Raw genomic sequence first — 22,951 nt, 5'->3', positions numbered from 1 at the left:
TATCGATAATGAGTCGAGTCTCCCTCGACAGATTAATGAGTGTAAGCATTCGTGAAATATTTTTTCATTAGTTTCATTGATCTCTCTCTCTCGCTCTCTTTTTTTTTTTTTTTTAATTTTCCTTATTACTAAATTTGACCGGTATCGAATTTTTTGGTTTATTTTGATTAAATATTACCAAGTTCTAATTATTATTTATAAGGGAAATTTTTTTATTTAGAATTACAATAATTTTTATTAAATTTTAATTTTCTTTATTATTGTATGGACTTGATCATGATGGTTTTGTTATTATTTCGCGTCTTAGTCATTTAAGTTATTGGTTTGGGCTGAGATGCTGAGAACGAAATTAAATTACCCTGTTATATTTGTTCTCATAATTTCTTACATAAGTTTTTTTAAAGTTCTATTTGTTAAATATTTAAGAAAAATTTTATAACCATATTACTTTAATTTCTTAACTCGTTTTAAACTGAAATAAATTGAAATTAATAAAAATCTATGAATATCTTCTGTTTTGGTTTGAAATCTTGAGGGCAACGGAGCTTTACGTGGTTTCTAGTTATTTTGGAGAACATCTAGTCAATTAGAACTGAAATGGATCAAGCATATATATTTATAACTTTGAGATTACTAAGATCAAAGTTTATTACCGTGGGTAATTCCACTATCTCATGTTTGCAGAGTATACGTATATCAAACATTTTTAATAATTTTTGTTTAAGTAACTCTTGGTGCCATTTACATTTATCCAATTTTCAGTATGTATCTTACGTATGTGTGAAATTAAAAACTGGGTGTTACTTTAATACTTGTGAATTATATAATGATTTTAGATCATTTCGTTCATCAGTACCTTCTTTACGCATGGACATAACAGGGCAATGCCCGAGGCCTTCGACATTGCCTTATGAATTTTAAAAGAAATTTATTCTATGAAATAAATCTAATGAATGTAATTTATTCTATTGAATAAATCTATTCAAATGAATAATGTATCTATATTATCATTTTTATAATACATTAAATATATTATGTAGTGTAATACCAATAAATTAGTATTAAAGCGAAAGAAAATTATTTTATGTCTCATGATTTTAAGTATATTAGTTTAATGCAGAGTTGGCTCGTTTAAGCCAGTGTGTTTAAGCTATATATATATATATATATATATATATATATATATATATGTAGCAAAATAAATACAAAAAAACACGAAGAAAAGTAAGAAAAGCAATAAGTTTCATTTATTGCGCATAAGCTGCAAGTAAATAGAACTCATAAAATAAGTTCAAAATGAAGATAAAACAAAGAAAAATTACAGAAATCTGAAAAAATGGGGGAAAAGAAAAATAATAATAAAAAAAATAGCAAACAACTGGGGGAAATAATAATAATAATGAAAAAATCCGGAAAAAAAGGAAAAAATTTTCTTAAAAAATCCAGAAAACAAAAGATATAATCTTTTCATCAGCACACACGATTATATCCGCGAAATAGAGTGCTTTCTAATGTATCAATATAGCCAAAGCAAAATATATCAATACAATAGTGTGAGGAGCACTTAAAAATTTTTTACAAAAATTACAACAAATAAAATAGAACACAATAAGTAAAAATAACACGTAAAAATAGAAAATAAAATATAAAGAAAAAACAGAATAAAACATAGAACATAATCTATAAAGCGAGTAGCGAATTCAAATGAACTTACATGAACGGGAAATTTTTCAAGAATGATTTGAAATATTTTCGTAACAAGATTGCCAGATTGCAAAATATGAAAACAAAAGCGCAAATTGAGCGTAACTAGAGGAGTTTTGTTTTAAAGTGCGTTCTTACTGCATTACTGAAATGCGTTTGATTTGTTAGTTACCAAGGGTGGGCCCGAAAATGGATGTGCGCAAGGTAATATTATACTGGATAATTTAAAGAAGTTGACTATAAATAATTTTAGAAAATAAATATTTATTTAAGAAAAAAATATAAAAGAGAAAGAAACATGAATTGCCTGTTTTGCACATAATTTTAGCCATGGATTTGCCCGAAATGGATTTGCACATGGAAAAATTCCATAAATTAATAAAGAAATTTTTTAGTAAATAATTTTAGCCTCGGATTTGCCCAAAATGGATTTGCACACGAAAAAATTATATAAATTAACAAAGGAATTTTTTTAGTAAATGAATTTTTTAGTAAATAATTTTAGCCACAGATTTGCCCAAAATGGATTTGCACATGGAAAAATTATACAAATTAACAAAGAAAATTTTTAACAAATATATCTACAATAATATACGATTAACTCATTGATTTTATATAGAATTTTATTACTTTATTTGGGTATCAATTGTTTTTTTTTTTTTTATCAAATTTTGAAAGAGTTTATCGATTTGTTTTTTGGATAAATCAATATTACTACATATTCTTTTAATTCTATTTATTTCATTGAAAGTGGTATTTAAATAGATACTCGTAGAAACATTAGAATTCCAAGTAATTAGTTTATTTATATTAAAATTAAAATAAAGCAGATATTTTCTTCTTTTATAATACCCAAATCCAAAAAATTGAAATTTATATTATCCTCATGATTACGAAGAAAGTTTAATTTCTTGGGGTAAATATCATTTAATAAAGTAGTATAATCTTGAAAATTAAAGATAATTAAGACATCAATACATCTAAAAACAAATTTAATACTAAGAGTATAATTTTTTTCATAATAATGAAAAAATAAGTTAGCTATGAGAGATGAATAATTAGATCCTTGTGATATTCCATCAATTTGACGAAAAATATCCCATCCATTGTAAAGATAATTATTAAAAAGACAAAAATTAATCAGAATTTTCCAATAATCAAAATCGCTACGTAGGATATCTTTAAAATCATAGTAATAATTCAAAAGGACATCTTTTAGTTTAGAAAGGGGAATGCTATTGAAAAGATCCTGGAAATCAAAAGTCGCAATAGAATTAATTTTATTATGTTTAATGAATTCTAAAATCGGTTGATTATTAGTGATAATCCAAGAGAAACCTTCTTTAGAAATATTGTTAATAATTTTGTTTAAATAGTTAGAGAAAATGGTGACAGGTTTAGTTGGATAAGTATTAGATCCACATGTGATAGTTCTAAATTTTACTGGAATTTTATGAAATTTAGGACTGATAATTAAGTAAGGAAATTGTATATTACTAATTTTAATTTTTAATCTCTTATATAAAGCTAAAAATTTTTTAATGACAATATTATTATTGAAATTACTAAGTTTAAAATTTTTACTATTTTTTATTTCCGTATTTAAAAGTTCAACATAGAATTTTTTACAGAAGATTGCATAATTATTGTTAGCTTTGTCTACAGGAGTAATTACAAAATTTTTTTGAAGTTGCTTAATTGATTGAACAATATTAGAAAAATTTGTTGGATTGTTACTGTTATTTAAATTATCCTTATTATTGAAAACAAGGTTTTTAAAGTAATAATAAACACTCCATTTCCATTCTGATAGCATACCTAAAGGTAAAGAGAATCTATTTGATATCTTTAAACAAAAACTATTGAGAATATTTTAGAATTTTATTGGTTGATCTATTGTAAATGGGTTTGAATTTTGTGCCTTTTATCATTAAATGCCTAAGTTCTAAGTTTTCTATAATATTTAAATTACCAGTAATAATATGTTTATGATGTTTATCAACAAAATCAAAATATTTCTCTTCCTCACAGTGACATTCATAATCGGATATATTACTACTCCCTAAATTTTTGCTTATATCATTATAATTAAATATAGTTCTACCAGGAGATTTATTATATTTAAAGCTTTTAATTATGTTAAAATCTTTTAATGGAAATGGCTTTTTTTCGGATTTTTTTATTTCCCCCCCAGTTGTTTGTTATTTTTATTTATTATTATTTTTCTTTTTCCCCATTTCTTCATATGTCTGTAATTTTCCTTTGTTTTATCTTCTTTTTGAACCGAAGAGCCATTACATTATGACCACCCTCCATCTATAACAATGGGCTCTCGCCCAGGTTTTCATGTTTTCTCAGCCAGGATCAATGTTTGCATGGGCACATTAGGACCCATCATTAATCCTCATAGTACAATTCCTGACGTCTGTAAGCTACTTGAACATAATTGCAGACCAGGTTCACCCATTCATGGCAACAGTTTTTCCTGCGAGGGAAGGTGTTTACCAACAGAATAATGCACCATGTCATAAGGGTCAAATTGTCATGGATTGGTTCGAAGAATATTCCAGTGACTTTCAAGTCATGTCTTGCCCCCCAAATTCACCTGACCTTAATCCAATAGAGCATTTGTGGTCCTACTTGGAAAACCAAATTCGTGCTGCCACGCTACGCCCTCGCAATGTGAGGGAATTGCAGGACCAGTTGGTGAGTGCTTGGTACCAGATACCTCAGACTACCTATCAGCACCTTGTGGAATCAGTGCCACGGCGGGTGCCAGCAGTTTTGAGGGCTGAAGGTGGTCCTACATGTTATTAGCAGGGTGGAACTCGGAATGATCCTCTCTTATTAACATTATCTTTATTAAATGTCTTAAATAATTAAATGTCTTAAATAATTAACATATGGAAATTAAAATGCAAAATAACAATATGAAAAGGAAAAATAAGATTCACCGTGAGATTTCGAATGCTTCGCATGAATTTTGTTCGAAATTGTGTTTCGGTGAATTCCGAACTTTTTTGACGCTCTCCAAACGGATAAACCATTTTTTACTACTGCCAAACATTTTTCTAACGCTTCTTTGATGTAGTAATAACAATAATTTTTTGCTCCAGGCTCTCTGTTATAAGTCACCCCAGGGTGCATTTTTTAATTAATTATTAAATAACATTATAATAATTAAAAACAAAAAATTATGCATGATTTGTAACCTCAATTGATAAGACTTTTAAAGTATAACCTACCTTCCTGGCCAGGATAACTAAAACTTTTTCAACAGAGCAAACTTTCCAGCCTCCGATTTTGCGACGTTAAAAATTTGACACTGTTTGTAACTTGGGCTCTCAATTTTCCAAGAACGATGATGTTTACATTGCCAGTTCTTGGTAAACCATTAGTTCGTAATGTTGACAACTCAAATCAGTTGATACCGAGCTTAAAAAAAATACCCCTAGGTGCCACGACGCAAAAATTGAAAAAATGGCAGTTTGCACAAAGTCACCCCATGTGACGGTATATAAGTATATTAGTTTCATCCAGATTTGGCTGGTTTAAACCAATGGGGTTAGGTTAAGCTATATATATATATATATATATATATATATATATATATATATATATATATATATATATATATATATATATATATATATATATATATATATATATATATATATATATATATATATATATATATATATATATATATGAAACGTTTTTCTTTTCTTATATATATTTTACATGACTACTTTTAACTTGGCAAGATCAATTTTTTGAACATATTTTTTTTTTAATTTTCAGTTTAATTGTTAAAGTGAATCTGTCTTACTATAAATAAACATAAATATGTTATTTTTAAATGTTTAAATCCTGAAAAAAATATCTCTGTAGAACAAATTAATGTGGTTAGTTAATTAGTTTTGAGTTAGTTAATGTCTCTAAAACTGCTTCACCAATGCTAGAAAAACGATAAAAGTTCGTTTGAAATAGTTTATTAAAATTTTACATTTTGCCTAATTTTACCTTTTAATACGTATGTTCTGATCTAAACTAATGTACTCTTCCTAACAATTAAATAAAAAAAATTTTCCTGCCTAAAATTTTAGAATGTGAAGTTTGCAGCCATAATTTTACTTATGTTACAGAATGATTCAGTGGCGAATGGGTGTTTTAAATAAATAAACCACATTTAATAACAAACAAATTTAATAAACAATAAAACGATATGATACGAAATTGGGCTCGTAAATGAGCCATCTAGTTAAATCCATTGCCTGCCACATAAGTGATTACAGAATTATTGTGAGTGATTACAACGCCCTCTTCTGGTTAGGCAGGAATTCGTAACACTTCCCACCTGAACTCTTTTGAGTTCCCTTACCATAAATTTGCATAACAAAATTTTTTCAAGAATATTAGTTAAAATATATAATATAACATTTATTCTTATCAGTAATTTACAATAATAATAATTAAAAGAATGTTCAATAATTAAGATAGCATTATAAAACAATCAATTATTACGTATGCATATTTTCAAAATATTTTTTTTTACACATTACAATGAACATTTTTGTTTAAGGGTTAATTTCTAAATTATTTACAAGTTGAACTGAGCGTCTTATATCTCCTTGTTTTTATCAAATGAGAACGAATGTTCCCATCTCGTCCCTGATACACTTCCGAAATTCTTCCCAGCATCCACATATTTCTGGGATGACGCTCATCATTGATTAAAACAATATCATTTATCTTAAATGATGTTATCTTGCCTGGTGGTGAAGAAATGTAAGCAGATCTTAGATGTAGTAAATATTCCCTCCTCCACCGGTTCTTGAAATGATCCAAAAGTGTTCGTTGGTATTTATACCTTTTAGTTAATGAATCTCTATTTACAATCAAATCATTAGATTTATACTCAACAACAGGTAAAGACATTAATCTTTTTCCAACTAAAAAATGAGAAGGTGTAAGTGGAGAAAGTTCCGAGGTACAGATACGTTACGATAGATACGTACTAGGCCTAAAATTTATCATGGCTTCAATTTCCAAAAAGAGAGTTTCTAATTCTTTTAAGAGTTAGGGAAGATTTACCAATAATTTTCTTTAACAAGTTTTAACCATACGTATCTGTCGCTCCCAGAAACCTCCCCACCATGGATTTTTTTCAACAATAAATTACCAAGCAATATTTTTAGATGCAAACATATTTTTTTACCTGAGGATCATTAATTTGCTTCCACCATTTTTTTAGTCCACTTTTTGCCATTTTAAAAACTTTCGCATTATCTGAGTACAAATTTGAACACAGTCCTCTACGAGAAATAAATCTTCTTAAGCCCAATAAGAAAGAATCAGTATTCATATTAATAACTAGCTCCAAATACACAGCTCTAGTGACTGCACGGGTAAATATTAACAAATAACACTTATTACTACAGTCAATAACAAAAAAAGGTCCAGCGAAATCTACACCAGAAGCATCAAAAGGAGGTTGTTCTCTAATTCTGTCAGGTGGTAACGGAGCTACCACTTGAGTACCTGGTTTTACCTTATAACCAGTGGCGTAGCGAGGGGTGGGCAAGGGGGGGCATCATGCCCCGGGCGCTACTCACAAAGGGGCGCCAAATGGTCCGCAAAACAAAAAATTGCTGGATAATTTTTTTTATTATGATTTATTTCTGGAAAATATATTTTAAATTAGTGCCAGTGTGATATAATAAATGTTAATTCATAAATATTATTCATAATATTTAATTCATAAATATTATTCATAATATTTAATTCATAAATATTATTCATAATATTTAATTCATAATATTTAATTCATAATGTCACTTTAATAGTCTAAATCAAACTGTAATAATATATTCATAATACAAAATGGCACGTCTTTTCCATTGGCAGACGTGTGTCTGTCTAACTCGACCTGTGTCTGTCAGCACTTCCTTCTATGCTGTGTGGTTACATAAATTATCTCATAATATGTTAAAATAAATATTTTCAGTGTACAAAATACAAACATTCTTTCTTTCAGAAATCAATTTATTTTTATTTGTATAAAAACAATGTAGCTTACGCTTGTTATTTTAAAACGATAACCATAACACTCTAATGTACTTATATGTACAGTCACGGGAAAAAAAGTGTCCGGAAAATAACAACTAAAGGATCGTCTATTTTTTAATATAGATACTTCTCAGACACACAACAAATACAACGTTTTGTCATTTCTAAGAAAGGGCACAAACAACGCCATATTTGTTGTGTGCCTGAGAATTATCTGTTTTTTTAAAAAAAAGATTATTTGTTACTTTCCGGATACTTTTTTCCGTGACTGTACATATCCGTGACATTTGGGACAGGTTGTGGAAGTCAGCGAAAAATTAGTGAAATACCCGAAATAGTAACTTTTAAGTTATTTTGGGGGTGTATTTTTCAGTTTTGCTTCCTTGTCATCTCGCTCTGCTTAGAATAAAAATGAAATGTTATTAAATATTAAATGTTATATATAAGTTTAATGTCAGCATAAATTATATTGTATATTTCACTATGTTACTACCTTTCAAGTTCAAGGCATTCTTGGTAAGTAATAAATCAAATAAGATTACTTACTACATCTACTCGACGATTCTATTATTAAGTGAATAGAGTATGAAAAAATTTGCTAACAGAAAAATTTGTTGTTCTCATATTTGCCACCACAGATTCAAAATGAATTCATTCATCTTCTGGCATCTACAATTCGAAATCAACTAATAAACGATATCAAAAGAAATAAATATTATGGACTTTTGTTTGATTCAACTTCTGATATCTCTCATCGAGAACAAATGTCCCAAGTCGCTAGGTATGTAGATACTGGTTTTATCAATAAAAAAGTTTCCATCAAAGAATCTTTTTTGAGTTTTATTGAAATACATGCTAAAGATGCAGCCTCGATCGAAAATACAATTTTAAAGAAATTAAATTACGATGAAATTTCATTAACAAACTGCAGATCACAATGTTACGATAATGCTGCCGTGATGACAGGTCACACATCTGAAACGCGATGGAGTGCCAGAATACAAGCTGTTAGTCTTATCATCTCTGGGCTAGAGAAAATTAATGAACTATTAGAAAGATTAGCAGAGCACACTACCACTACAAGTGACAACAGAAGTGAAGCTACAATTCTGTTGCAAAATATACTAACCTTTAGTTTTATAACTGTAGTTCATTTTTGGTATGAAATCTTAAGAAGGATTGATCGTGTGCAGCTCAGATTACAAGATGCTAGAATGAATTTTAGAGAAGTGTTCTATGATCTTGAATCATTAGCGACTGAACTAGCCGAAATTTGAGACAAGCTCCGTAAAGATGCAATAGAAAAAGCGGAGTCTCTTTGTGAAAAATGGGATATGGATACAACAATACGTGTCTGGAGAATTGGCAAGAAATGTATACACGATTAAGTGACCTTAATTTCAACTTTGGATTTCTACTAGATGGTGAAAATTTATTAAACAAGGATATTTTGATAACGACCTTGAAAAAAAAATTGTGAAAATTTGGGTGAATTTTATAAAACAGATTTCAATGTAATAGAACTTTTTATCAAAATATGTGACTGCAAAATGTTACTCCGCAGTAGAAAAGAAATTGAACCTAAAACTCCATAAGAATTTCTTACTTTTATAATCAATCTCGAATGGAGAAGATGTTTTTCCAAATCTGAGAGCGGCACTTCAAATACTCCTGACTATCACAGCATCAATTGCTAGCTGCGAACGTTCATTCAGCAAATTAAAATTAATTTTGACAGATCGTCTAAGTGACCTAGCATTTTTAAGTGTGGAAAGAGAAAAATTTTAAATGATCAATTTTGATGATATTATTGATACATTTGCTTCATCAAAAGCACTGAAAATGTAGACATAGTAATTAGTTTTATTAATGTATTATAATCATATGATTATTAAATATATGTATCTCCTTAGAGATAATAAATATTTACTTTTTTATTGTTTTACAACTGCGTGTTTTTAAAATATTTCTTTATAAATATGTAAAATAAATGATAGGTATCTTTTGAACTAATTCTAGATGATTATGTGCATTTCAAAATCTAGTCTTGTTCTCTCAACTACATTATTTGTCTCAAATTTAAAGCCTAGATAGAGTCTATGTCTTTATTTATTTTACTTTATTTATTTATTAATTTGCGAGTATATTTTACATATAATATTATATGGTTTTCGAATGGGGGGGGGGGCGCTAAAAGGGTATTGTGCCCCGGGCGCGAGTTAAGCTCGCTACGCCACTGCTTATAACGTCTGCATATTAAACAGTTTCTCAAAACCTTTTTAACAAATTGTTTAACTTTTAATATCCAATATTGTTCTCTTAATTGAGTTAAAGTAGAATCTATACCTAAATGACCCATTTTAACATGAGCATCTAATATAACTAATTCAACAAATTTATCGTTAGAAGGAAGCTGTACAAGATGTTTTGTTTTCACATCATCGCTTGAGAACTGCAAACGTCCCTGTAAAAAAAAAATTATCATCATTAAGTTTACAACTGAGATTGAATATTCTTGAATTTTTACTCAAAGTATTTTGAGGGAGAAGTTGTTAGATTTCACTCTCGTAATGCAAGAGTTGAACAGTTTTAATCCAGGTAAGCAAAGCATTCTGAAGTTCAGAAGCACTAATAGGTCCTTTCAACTTCGAAGAATCTGGCTTGGCATTATGGGAAAACCTTTTTACCCCAGCAGTCACTCTCAAAAGCCTAGTAAGATTGCTATGTTTGTTGACATCAATACACTTTGTGAAAGAAAGGTCACAAGTCTTGTAATGAGTCACAGTGTTCACCGCAACAGCTCGTTGTTCGTTCTTCACCACTTCGCTATTGTCATCAGGATGGTTGCTAACATTTACTACAGGCCACAAGTTGACTGGATGGGGCAATCAAACTGGTCCAGACCACCACAGGGAACTCGACACGATTTTAGCTGCGGATTCTCCTCTAGTGATAAAATCAGCAGGATTTTCCGCACCGCTACAATGGTTCCAACACTCTGGAAGTGTCTGCACTTCTGCCACTCGATTAGACACAAATGGGTACCAAAGTTTTGAAGATCCTCTCACCCAGTGAAGAACAATTTTAGAGTCACTCCGATAGTATATTTGTTTAGTGAAATTGGGAAAAACGTTTTGTAAATATTTCCCTAATCTAGCACCGACGTGAGCTGCCATTAGCTCCAATCTGGCCAAAGCACTTAGCACTTAACCTTGCACTTAAAAATTATGAATTAAATTTCAATATGTCCTTTTATTGTTGTATAACGAAGGTATGCCACGGCTCCGTAAGCCTTAGCATTTGCGTCTACAAATATGTGAAGAGAAACATCACTAATATCCGTCATTATAACATAATTGTCCAAATCAGTAATTTCAAAACACCATTTTTTCCATTTCTCTACTAAATCGCAAGGCTAAATCGTCCCACTTTAAACCTCGCTCAAAAATTTCCTGCACAATTATTTTAGCTCTAACTACAAATAGACTAATGAATCAACATGAATCAAAAATTTTAGAAATTATTCTCAACACTTGTCTTTTGGTGGTTCCTGATTCCAAGGAGTACCTTAAATCTTTTAAATCTAATTTAATTTTATCCTCAATAGGATCCCACTTTAATCCTAAGAAACCAGCTCCTTGCCCAAAATCGGTATTTTCCTGATATCCATTTTTACGCCAAGGTTAATTTAGTTCTATACAATTAGTTTTTAATTTCCTTAAATTAAATCCGGCGTCGCGTAGTATTTCAATTGCCGATGAAGATAACTGATAGGCATCCTGAACACTTTCAGCACCATAATACAAATCATCATCGTATGAGAATTCAACATTTCAAAACAATTCGTTTTGTCTTCTTTAATTTTCCTAATATGAAATTTTAATACGCAAGCAAGAACAAATGATGACGTCGTTAATCCGAAAGGAAGGCGATTAAATTAAAGTATTCTTTTTGAATTATCTGTTTCATCCGAAAACCATAAAAATTTTAGATAACTTCTTTCCTCTTCCGCAATTTCTATCATGTGATAAGCTTTTTCCCAAAATCCGCAAAAGACTTGACTCTCTCGAAATTTAAGAATTATATTTAATAAATTTGAATAAAGATTAATTCCCGATTCAAGCGAATCATTCTAAGATTTTTTATTTTCATTTGCCTTACTACTACAATCGTAAACAATACGAACGCGACTTGTTTCTTTGTCATTCCTAATTACTGCACGAAGGCATAAAATATCCCAAATTAAAATTTTCATTTATACTATTCTCTACAATGTTACATTTTATTTGTTCCGAAACAATTTGTTTATACTGATCTAAAATCTCGGGATTTTTATTTAATTTATTCTCTAACGAATGAAAACGCCTCTTCGTAACTTTATACTTAAAGTTTATTTCCAGAGGGGGTACCAAATTTTCCTTCCACATTAATTTACATACGTTACGTTCTCCATTTAAACACAAATAATTATCGAAATGTTCTATTAATTGATTATTCTTTACAGAAAGACACATTTTCTCATACGAAAACTCATCATTTCCCAAAATAGCTTAAGATCAAATAAAATAGAGTGCATAGTTAAGCATACATTCTCACAACTTTCGATTGAGTCATGACCCAATTTATTATACCCAGATAGTAACCATCCAAAATGGGAATCAATCCTGTCATTGTAAACAATTTTCCAGAAAATACCACTCCCTATCCATAAATCGCAAACCGTAGTTTCAAATGAGTCAGTAAGTTCATATCCTTTAGTTTTTAACTCATTCATTAGAAGCGGCTAAATCAAGGTTAAATTTTAAATAAAATGTGTTACTAAGCATTCGATTTGAACTATCACTTTTATTTATGAGTTTCAAAGAAATAACAGGATAATCTTTTTCACATGCTTTGGTTTGGCCAAAAGAATAAATTCCTAATTTTTCATAGCATACGGGTTTTAATTTGAATTCTTTTTTAATTTAGAACTTGTAAAATTCCTATGAGATGCATTATCAAGAATTGCGTTTGCCAAAATAGAATTTTTATCCGAACAAGCTAATACAAAACATGTTTGTAGAAAAGCTTTATCTTTGGAATATATATTGTGTGAAACAGAAATATTCTCTACATTTACTTTTGAGTTAGACTGATAGTTATTCGAGTTACTATCGTTTTCAGAATCTTTCGTTTTCTCTTCATTATCTCTCTATATATTATTTTGGGGTTTAAGAATTTTCCTACTCACTGATTTTTGATGGTATTTAGAATTACATATTTTACATACTAGTTTTTTGTTTCAATATCCAATTTTTTACAATCAACAGAATCATGTGAATTTATCAAACCACAAAAAATACAAATATTTTTAAACTGAGTATGCAAAGTTGAAGCTGTGGCTACGTTTTTAGGTTTAGAGTAATTCTTTTGATAAGTTTGTCCGCTTTGATAATTTTGAAAAGGGGTGCGTTTAGTTTCCTAATTTTTGGGCTACTTATTACTGATTCACAAATTTCTCTTAACTCGACCTCGTTTCTTAAAAATGTCATTATTTCCGAACCTTCACAGTTTTTATTTTTATCACGTTTCCGATGAAATTCTAAAACTTAATCTTGGGGCAATAATTTGAATAACAATGGGTTTAAATGACCATACAATCCCTCGGTAACATTTAAAGCACGTCAATTTCTTATGTTTACCTCTATTTCATCATATAGTTTACGCAAACCTCTAACATACGATGAGTTTCTAACCGGCTCCAAATTTAGTAATATATGAATTTGTAATGAAATCAGTTCTACCGTAACGCTGTTTTAGTAGTTCAATGCAAGAATCGTAAATTTTTATCGCTTAATTCAAATCCAGCAACAACATTATAGGCGGGGGGGGGGTGAAAGAAGGGATATTAGGTACTGAAATTTTTCAAATTTAGAAAGGGAATCATTTTTACCTATCGCGCTATTAAAGCAGTTAAAGAATTCCGTTAAACTGGAATCACCAGAAAAACGGGGAATTTCCAATTTAGGTAATTTAAGGGCCGAAAAGGTGTGTTCTGAAGTTTCAATCGAAGTGTTGTGACTTAATTCAGCTACATGATTTATTTCCTTGTTCATTTCTTTAATTTTACTTTTTAACTCTATTTTAGATGTAAGAATTTTTTCCTCGTACTCTTCCGATACTTTGATTTCCGTTTAAAATTTTCGGGATCAGTAATGAGATCTTCAATTTCAGAATCGTGTTTTTTTAAGAATTTCTTCTTTTGTTTCTAATAGTTCGAGCAATTCTGAAATTGGTGTATCAGTTTCCGTTTGCTCGTCCACAGTATTTATTCTTTAAATTAATCTCGTTATCGCGCTTCTTACACTGCTTCGTTTTTCAATTAATTTACAAATTTTATCCATTTTCAAAACAGTAACAATGTAAGCTTTAAAATCTCCTACCTTGCAAATCCAAATGAACGTGTATCAAATCCAAATCCAATAATGTAATAATCCAATTACGTTCTATTTTTACAAGATTGGTGGTTTTTATACACTAATATTATAATTCTTCTTAGTACGAACAACCTTTTATCGTACAGTTCCAGTTCTTATTCCGTTTTAATTAGCGATATTCGCTGCCGATATGCCCCATGTTGTAGAATGATTCTCTGGCGAATGGGTGCATTAAATAAATATACCATATTTAATAACAAAAAAATTTAATAAACAATAAAACTATATGATACGAAATGGGGTTGGCCAATAAGCCATCCAGTTCAATCCATTGCCCGCCACATTAGTGATTACAGAATTATTGTGAGTAATTACAACGCCCTCTTCTGGTCAGGCAGAAATTCGTAACAACTTATTCAGTGGTTAGTTTGTACTAATTTAATAATAATATTAAATATTTTTACTACATTTATTAGATAATTTAGCTGGTAAAAGTTTTTAAAAAAAATCTGATTTAAATTTTAAAAAAAAAGAAGTTCGTTTTAAATCAAGTCAGTATTTTTGAAAAAAAAAAAAAAAAAAAAAAAAATCAAGAAATTCGCTAACCCTGATTCTGATTAATTTTTTAAGTACGAAATCAAGGTTAGGGTTAAAAACTGATTAAAACAATCAAAAACTGTCAAACTCCCAGGATAGTTATGAAGTCATAATGCATGTTAAGTTTTTATCGTGTATTTAAAAGGAAAATCACAATTAATGTAACACACAATTAATAAAATATCCAAATATTAAAATACTATCATATAAAAGCTAATATTCATTCTAATGTTTAAATATGTATTCTAACATATAAATATAGCCTGGTTGGCAGGGCGCTGGACTTACAACCGTGAGGAAGGGACTTCAGCCGGCCGAAGACCCCCGTGGAGTAAATGATGACTGGTGCACGCTAAATCTGTCAAGTAATAAAGTCCTCCATGTTCCCATAACAAATTAAACCTCTGGGGGTACTGGATGAGATTAATCGTTATCTGGTTCAGGTCAAAATTTCGATCTGTGGATGAACGAATGAATGCATGAATGAGTCCGCCTTATAAACGAGTGTGTGCAGTATGGGTGTGTAAGAAGCCGAATTCTTGGTCATAGATGGCGCCACTGGAAAACAACCACATCTTCAGTGCCTTAATGGCTTACGACAACAACAATATTTGTTTTGTTTCAATTTTTTTGTAGTCGTCTTTTATAGTTTATGAATCACACGTCGTCAGATAATAAAAAATTTAATTTCACAACTAAGATGTTAGGACGACATTTAAGATACTGAGATATTTTAAGACGCTTAAAAATTTTGGCTACGTATTCGACAGTTTTTTGTGTTCAGTATCTTTGTACTCTTTGTGTTGACTTATAAAACATCAACACTATTTTGGATAATCCATGTTGAAGTCACAAGAAACAAAAAAAGGCAATCAATAATTTATATTCTTTTTTCGAAAAAAATAGCATGCTTAGTAAATAATCAGCTGTTTTGCATCAAATGATTTTAAACGGCGGAATGTTTTTAATTTCTTAACAAGGTTTTATTCTTAGCTAGCTGACAATAGTTCTTTTAAAAAAAAACTTGACAATAATTTAAAAAGGAACTTTACTTTAAAGAAAACATAAATTAAAGTACTAAAAAAATTGATTAGTCTATTAATGAAGAAATAATATACGTGGTAGCGTAAAGAATATGATTTTTAAAATGTTAAAATTTAATTAAATCGTTGGTTAAATAGTTCTGTGAAACTCTCGAGGACAGGTGATTATAAAGTTTATTTTAAGATTAAGACAATATATAAGATGTTGAGAAATTTTAAGATGCTTAAAAATTTTGACTACGTATTCGTATTAATAATTATAAAATATATATTGAAGAAATTGATAAATATATTATTCCAAATCTATGCATACGTATGTATATTATTAAAATTGTATCAATTATTGAGAAAACAAAGTAAAAAATGAAATATAATCGCATTAAATAAGAGCAATATGGTGTATAATCATATTCTATCAGAAGCATGCTTTTATAAAAATCGAAATTCGTTGAATAGAATGTTTATGTTATTCGTTGAATAAATGTTTCGTTGAATAAAATGTTTTTTATTCAATAAAATGTTTTATTCGAATTTCTTTGCTAAATAGCAAATAAATTTTTAGACGACTAAAAAAGAAACATCGCATTTTGTAGTTTATTAAAAATAAAAATGAAAAGATAAGCAATCGATTATTAGCGAAAAAAATAGGAATGAAATTTTAGGCTACGCTCACGGAGCGTAACATTTTAATATTAATCTCCCCCATTTAAATATTTCTTCATTGTCCCCAAATTATTTTTTTAAAAATAATTAATTGGAAATTTTTCTCAGCATCTACTAAATAAAAACAGTTGAAACTTTAGATTTTTCAATTGAAAAATGTGCAGATTAATGTGGTATAAAAAAATTCATACCTTATAATTCAAAATTTTTTCATCCTTAACTTCTCTTAGTTGTTCGAAAGTTAGGATAGGATAGTTACGGACTTCAATGAACCTGTATATTTTAATTTATAACTGCCGTAGAACAGTCGACCCAAGTTTGACGTACCAATGTTCAACTCTGTAGCCTTGTAATTTTGAACACAATCCAGAAAACAAGGAAACTCCTGGATCAAGTATTGGGAGAAATTTGTCGTCGTGGAGGACTTTTTGATGGAACTAACCCGCATTTGCGTTACACGGAGAAGAAAACCACGAAAACCTCGCAAGGGAACTCTAACCCATAATCCGTCTGCCACTGAGGATATTTTACGTCAGCAGTATGGTCGGTGCGAGCCGGGTGCGAAATACGTATCGACTAGAATACGTATACGTATCGAACGCTCTCTCCCCTGACCCATCACGGTTATGAATTTGTAAGAGAACTTGGCGGGCTTTGTGACCCCAACAGATTTAACTTTCACTAATCACCATTTAATACATGGGGATTCTTCGGTCTTTTAGAAATTACTCCCGTTCCCTCGATCACGAGTCCAGCACCCTAAATATCAGGCTATCCCGGCTCTGACCCTGTATATTGCTACTTTTATTTTTTGAAGTACTCATTGTTATGGCAACATTTTAAATCTGAACGGACAAGATGTAATTCAAGTTTACATCCATCTATTTTCAGGCATTTCGTCATGTTACGTCATTTGCTATCATTTACGCTAAGGTGATGATTTATAGCATTTTTCATGATTGCGGTCTGTAAAATGTTAAAATAATTTCTTTAGTTGTAATACTTATGAAGAGCGTTATTCGTTTTTTCTTTTTACCTGTGTCTGTGACTTGCCTCGATTTAGTTTCGAAAAGTGACTTGCAAAAACTTTTAAATTTCATCTAAGGAACAATAAATCCTATCAAAATTGCTTTGGACTCTCGTTGTCCTTGAAACAAAACGAAAACGAAAAAAAAAAAAAAAAAAAAAACATTGTTTAACTTCCGCATCCATCAGATGACCGGAATAAGTTTTCATATCCGTTCCACTTATTTGCATCTTTTAAGTGGACAGAAGAGTGTTGTGGCTTTCTACTCACGTCCACTTACATTGCATTGTGAAGTAATTAAACACAATAGTTGACCATCCTTTTAGATGCTTAACTGAGATATTCAATTATCAGATACTAAGGAAGTATAAATTATCTTAGGAAAAGCTTAGCAATAATAATTTTAAATTATTTTTTTAATGTTAAATTATTTTCCTTGTGCCATTTGGACGTGCCATTCGCCATTCGTTCCCCATTTATTATACTCATGTTTCTTATTCTTTTTTTTTTTTTTTCAAAAAAGGGGAAGGAATTTTTAAACTGTAGTCAAATAATAAATTTTTTTCACACAGATTAAATCAGGGACCGTGAAACTGGGGGGGGGGGACAAAGGGGCTTTAGCCTCTTCACATTTTATAAAAGAAGGGATGCAGCCCCTTCTAACATTGTAATTTTTCTAATTAAATTTACAGTTAATCGAATTCTTAATTGTGAGATTCAGATGATTCGGAGTCGGTTAAAAATAATAATATAATAATAATAATAATAATAATATATATATATATATATATATATAAATATATAAAATACTTATATCCAGGGAGGAGAGGAGAGCCACCCCCACATGTTTTGAGATACTTCTGCGATCACTGGATTCAATTGCTTTGGATAATTTTTATGGTAAAATTGTTCGGTCGTATTTTCTGTAAAATTTAGTTTTTAATTTTGGATGTACAAGGAGAGGGTGAAAAAACGTTAAAACTTAAATTACTTCTGGTTTAATGATCAAATTTTCTCGTAATTCTACCTTCCTTTATGATTTGTTGTATGATTTGAGTATTTGATGCTTGCTAATTACTGTCCACTATTAAATTACGAAATATGGAATTGTTGGTAGGGAGTTGTTTATTTGTAACTCTGGTGAGACACGTAGTATCCAACGTATTATACATTATGATGATTACTGCCGCGATTGAAGCTACTTATTATGGAATTGATGTTGAGAAGAATTTTTCCCGGGTTTTGATGAACATTTAAAGGAGAAGAGGATTTGTTGTTTGATGGCAAATGATGTTTTCAACACAGCAAAATGCAGAATTCGCATCTTATTTCATTACATTATTATGTAACAGACAAATAAGCTAATACGTAGTTGTCGACTCTAAGCTATTTAATCTGGATTCAATTTAATTATGATGATAATTTTCGTGATTGAAACTACTTATTATAGAACTGTTGTTGAGGAGAATTTTATTGTTTCCTTCCTGGGGTATGATGAAAATTCAAAAGAGAAAGTGATTTGTTGTTTCAAGGTAAAGCAGCGAAATTCAAAATTCACATGTTGTATTATATTATAATATAAAAGGTAAATAAGCTAATAGTTCCTAACTCGAATCTATTTAATCTGGGTTCAATGATTATGATACAAAATTTGTAGAAGAATAGATTTTTTAAAAAGAGATAATGGCAAGGTAAACAGATCACGGAATGAAATGTCTGACCTGCTTTATTCAAATTTTATTACATAGTGTTACCAGTAGTTACCAGATCACTGATCACAGGGAGAAATCTATTATTTGGCGAATTATTGATTTTAGGGATTGTTTTTGAATTATATATCTCTTTTTAAAAAAATTTAAACATAAATTTGGTTTAGAAATTTAAAAAAAAAATTTTTTTTTAATTTTTTTTTCTTTTCTTCCTAAGGCAAGAAATTTTTTTGATTGGAATCGCTTGTGGTTGTTAAATAATAGGGATTTAACTGAAGTATGAGACTGGGAAGCTAAATCTTATTTTCAAGAGAGAAAAAAAGTGGATCCGCTGTTTTTTTTTAGTTGTAAACTACGATTAGTCTAAGTTAATTTTCTAAAACTATTATCGATTTCGTCCCACAATGAACTGATCGCAAAGACATGGTTTCCAGTAGAACACCAAAGTCAAGCATCACTGACTGCTGTCAGTAAGCGGGTGGATGACCACTTTGATTATCCTGCGTAGGGACTGAGGAAGCGTGGTATCGGTCCTCGTTAAACTGTTCTACCGTAAAGTGCTCGTTTTCGTGCGCAGGCCACCGGGTTACCAAAGCAAGGGAGCCACCCCCTCTCAGAGAATCAAAATTTCGATGGCATGTCTCAGGGATGCTTCCCAGACCGTCGCCAATAGCCCATTGTGCACCTCTAGTGAGACGTAAATAAAATACTTACCTACCTATTATCAATTTCACTTGATACAATTATAGCCTCACCCAAATTTTCAGTGAATTTACTGAAATAAATTACTTTTATTCATGTTTTTAAAACCTAAAATTATACATTCTGCTTCAGGACTAACAATATTGACGAAGAAGGGGGATGAACGGCATGTGTCCTTAAAAGCAGAGAAAAAACAGTCTAGGAAAGTGAGGGTTTTTCCACATAACAGTTCGTTTTGACTGTGTAATAACTCTTGGGGTGAACCAATTTTTCACGTTATTAATTAGCAATCCTCAAAATGCAACAAATGGCCTTCCAATAATCACTTTTGTGAGAACCCTTCTTCTCCCCTGGTCTTCAATTTCGCCACACCAAATGGTAAAAATGCATTTAAATTAAAAAGGTTACAAAATTAAATTAATAAACTTTCATTTTAATGAAATAGGTATGTTCAATCAAGCCACAGGAAATAAGATCCAGCAAAACTTTTGTTGTTATTCCCAGGGAAGGATTGCTACGAAGTATTTTTCTTTTTAATACCGCCAGATGGCGTTCTTTTTAAATTTGTAAGTGTTTGTTTTCTTTTTGTTAATAAACCTTTATTTTCTGTCTGAATCTCGATCCACGGACTACAGTTGGTAGCAGAGCGTGGCTTTGAAAATTATGACGCTGTAAAAAGTTTCACTAAGTTTCGCTGTGATAAACATCGTTTGGATCCGGAAATGAATCGGGATCTGCCGTCAAGGCTTTGCTGACACTTAAGAAAATTGCAACTGTGCTAACTGAAGAAGCAGTCCAAATAACTTGATCCAAAATTGTGGGAACAAAAACAATGATGACGGAGTTGCATACATACAACTATCGCTTTCTGACGACCAAAGTCTTCAGTTCGCAAACGAAACTAATGCTAAAATTCTATGGGAAAAAATACAAAGCACATTTACTGGTTAAACTGAAGATCGAAAAATCGATGCAAGTAACGAAGTAAAAAATCATGAAATGAAGGAAAATGAAAATGTTTCAGACTATATTGCAAGATGACGTGGACTTTAAACGAAATCTTCGTCACTGGGACTGCAAATTACAGAGAGAGAACTTGTTTATTATACTGTTAGAGGTTTACGAGGAAAGTTTTCAAAAATAAGAGAAATCCTCAAAACCCAACGTGAAAAACAAATGGATGAAATTTTAGAAATACTGCGGGAGGAAGAGAACAGCTTATCAAAATTAAAAAATTGTATTCCTAGATGAACAGAAGCATTCGGAGTAAAACATAAATATGAAAATAGAAGCACGAGAAAATGTTTCATCTGCTATAAAACGAATCACCTAGCTAAAGACTGCTATTTCCGAAACAAGAACGATGGAATTAAAAACCCAACATCTCAAGAAAAAAGAACTTTTTCAAACTATAAATCGGGTATGAACAAAACCAATAACGCTCATTGTGCATTTGAAAATCAAGATAATCATTCTAGTGAAAATTTCGCTCTTATCGCTGAACAAGAACAACATGGCTACCGGTAAAAACAAAACTGTTTTCATTCTAGATTCAGGTGCTACTTCACGCATGGTAAAAGATTTAAACTTTTTTGAAAACATAAGTTATATTAATGGAATAATACAATCAGCAGGTAAGAAGTCAAATTTAATTTCTAAAGGTTTTGGTATAGTAAAAGTTACAACAACAGTTGATAATTGCAGTAAAAATCTAACAATATTTGATGTTATATATGTACCAGATTTACGAAATAATTTAATTTCGGTATCTAAATTAATTGATAAAGGTTATAAAATTGAATCTAATGGTAATCGCAGTGTTTTTAAAGCTGTAAAAGTAAACAATCGTTTTGAAATTTTAATGGAACCGTGTAATAACATTTCACCTAATTCGTTTGATTATAATGATGTAAATAATTCTAAGTTAGAATGTAATGAAGTATGTAATTTGGATACTCATAATATTTGGCATAAAAGCAGGGCCCGATCAAGACAAATTCAGGCCCAAGGCCTATAAAATTTCCCGGGCCCCTAACAAAATATTTTGAAATTAAATTTCTGAAGAGCAGTCCTAACAATAAAAAGAATATACTATTGAATTGCATGATTCAAGAGAAACATTCTAAAGAATTTTGAAAGCAGACAATTGAAGATTATTTTTCTAAGATAAAGTTTATGCATCTAAATATTAAAGCAAAATATAGAACAACAAAACAATGTTGTTTGAAAATAAAAATAGTTTGGTGACCACAAGTAATTGAGATCAGTGATTTTTTCTAAAAGTCACTACCGCCTTCTATCTACAGCTTTACATATTTGTTAAGAATAAGCTTTAGAATAAGAATAAGCTATCTAAGCTTTTTTTGTTGACTCTAATCATTTTTAAGAGACTTTGGGAATATTCATTCTCGTTGCATTTGCTCAAACTGTTGGAGTAAAAATTGTTTGATTAGTGCAATCTTTACACGAGTTTGTTTTATCACAATATAATCAATATATAGATCGAATTTGGTTTATCACAATATATAGAAAATTTGATATAAAAAAATGCCTTTTTTATGAAAAACTGTTTCTTTCAATATTTTTTTTTAAAAAAGAAAGTAATATTGTGGATTTTTTACTAATTTTGCTGATTTGGCTGAGCGAGGCTAGGACATTATTATATGAAAGTGAATTACCATTAAAATTTTGGGCTGAAGCGATAAATTTTAGCACTCCCTTTTCTAATCTTTCACCGCGTAAAAATAAACAAAATCTTCCGACTGAAATATGGTCAGGAAAAGAACCTAAACTTAACTACTTAAAGGTATTTCGATGCGTCGTTTATTTTCATATACCTAAACAATTCCGAAATAAATTTGATGTTCCGGGAAACGTGGGATTTTCGTTGGTTATTCTAGAGAAAGACGCACTTATAGAATATATGATGTAGATAAAAATATTGTAATTGAAAAGCGATCTGTTAAATTTAAAGAATCATTAAGAGGAAGTAAATTTCTAACAAACAAAAATGAATGTAGT

At 30.2% G+C, this 22,951-nt stretch overlaps 1 protein-coding gene across 3 annotated transcripts in view; it reads left to right on the top strand.

Annotated features, from left to right (window-relative positions):
* The window catches only part of LOC107440714 (uncharacterized), a 147,382-nt gene that overhangs the window by 16,388 nt on the left and 108,043 nt on the right, over window positions 1–22,951 (top strand). The window lies entirely within an intron of this gene.

This window comes from Parasteatoda tepidariorum, chromosome 12 (genome assembly GCF_982258835.1).
Source record: "Parasteatoda tepidariorum strain Cologne lab strain chromosome 12, Ptep-v5.0, whole genome shotgun sequence".
Taxonomy (NCBI): Eukaryota; Metazoa; Arthropoda; class Arachnida; order Araneae; family Theridiidae; genus Parasteatoda; species Parasteatoda tepidariorum.
Note: the sequence above shows the minus strand (reverse complement) of the source record. Positions and strands in the feature narration are given on the sequence as shown.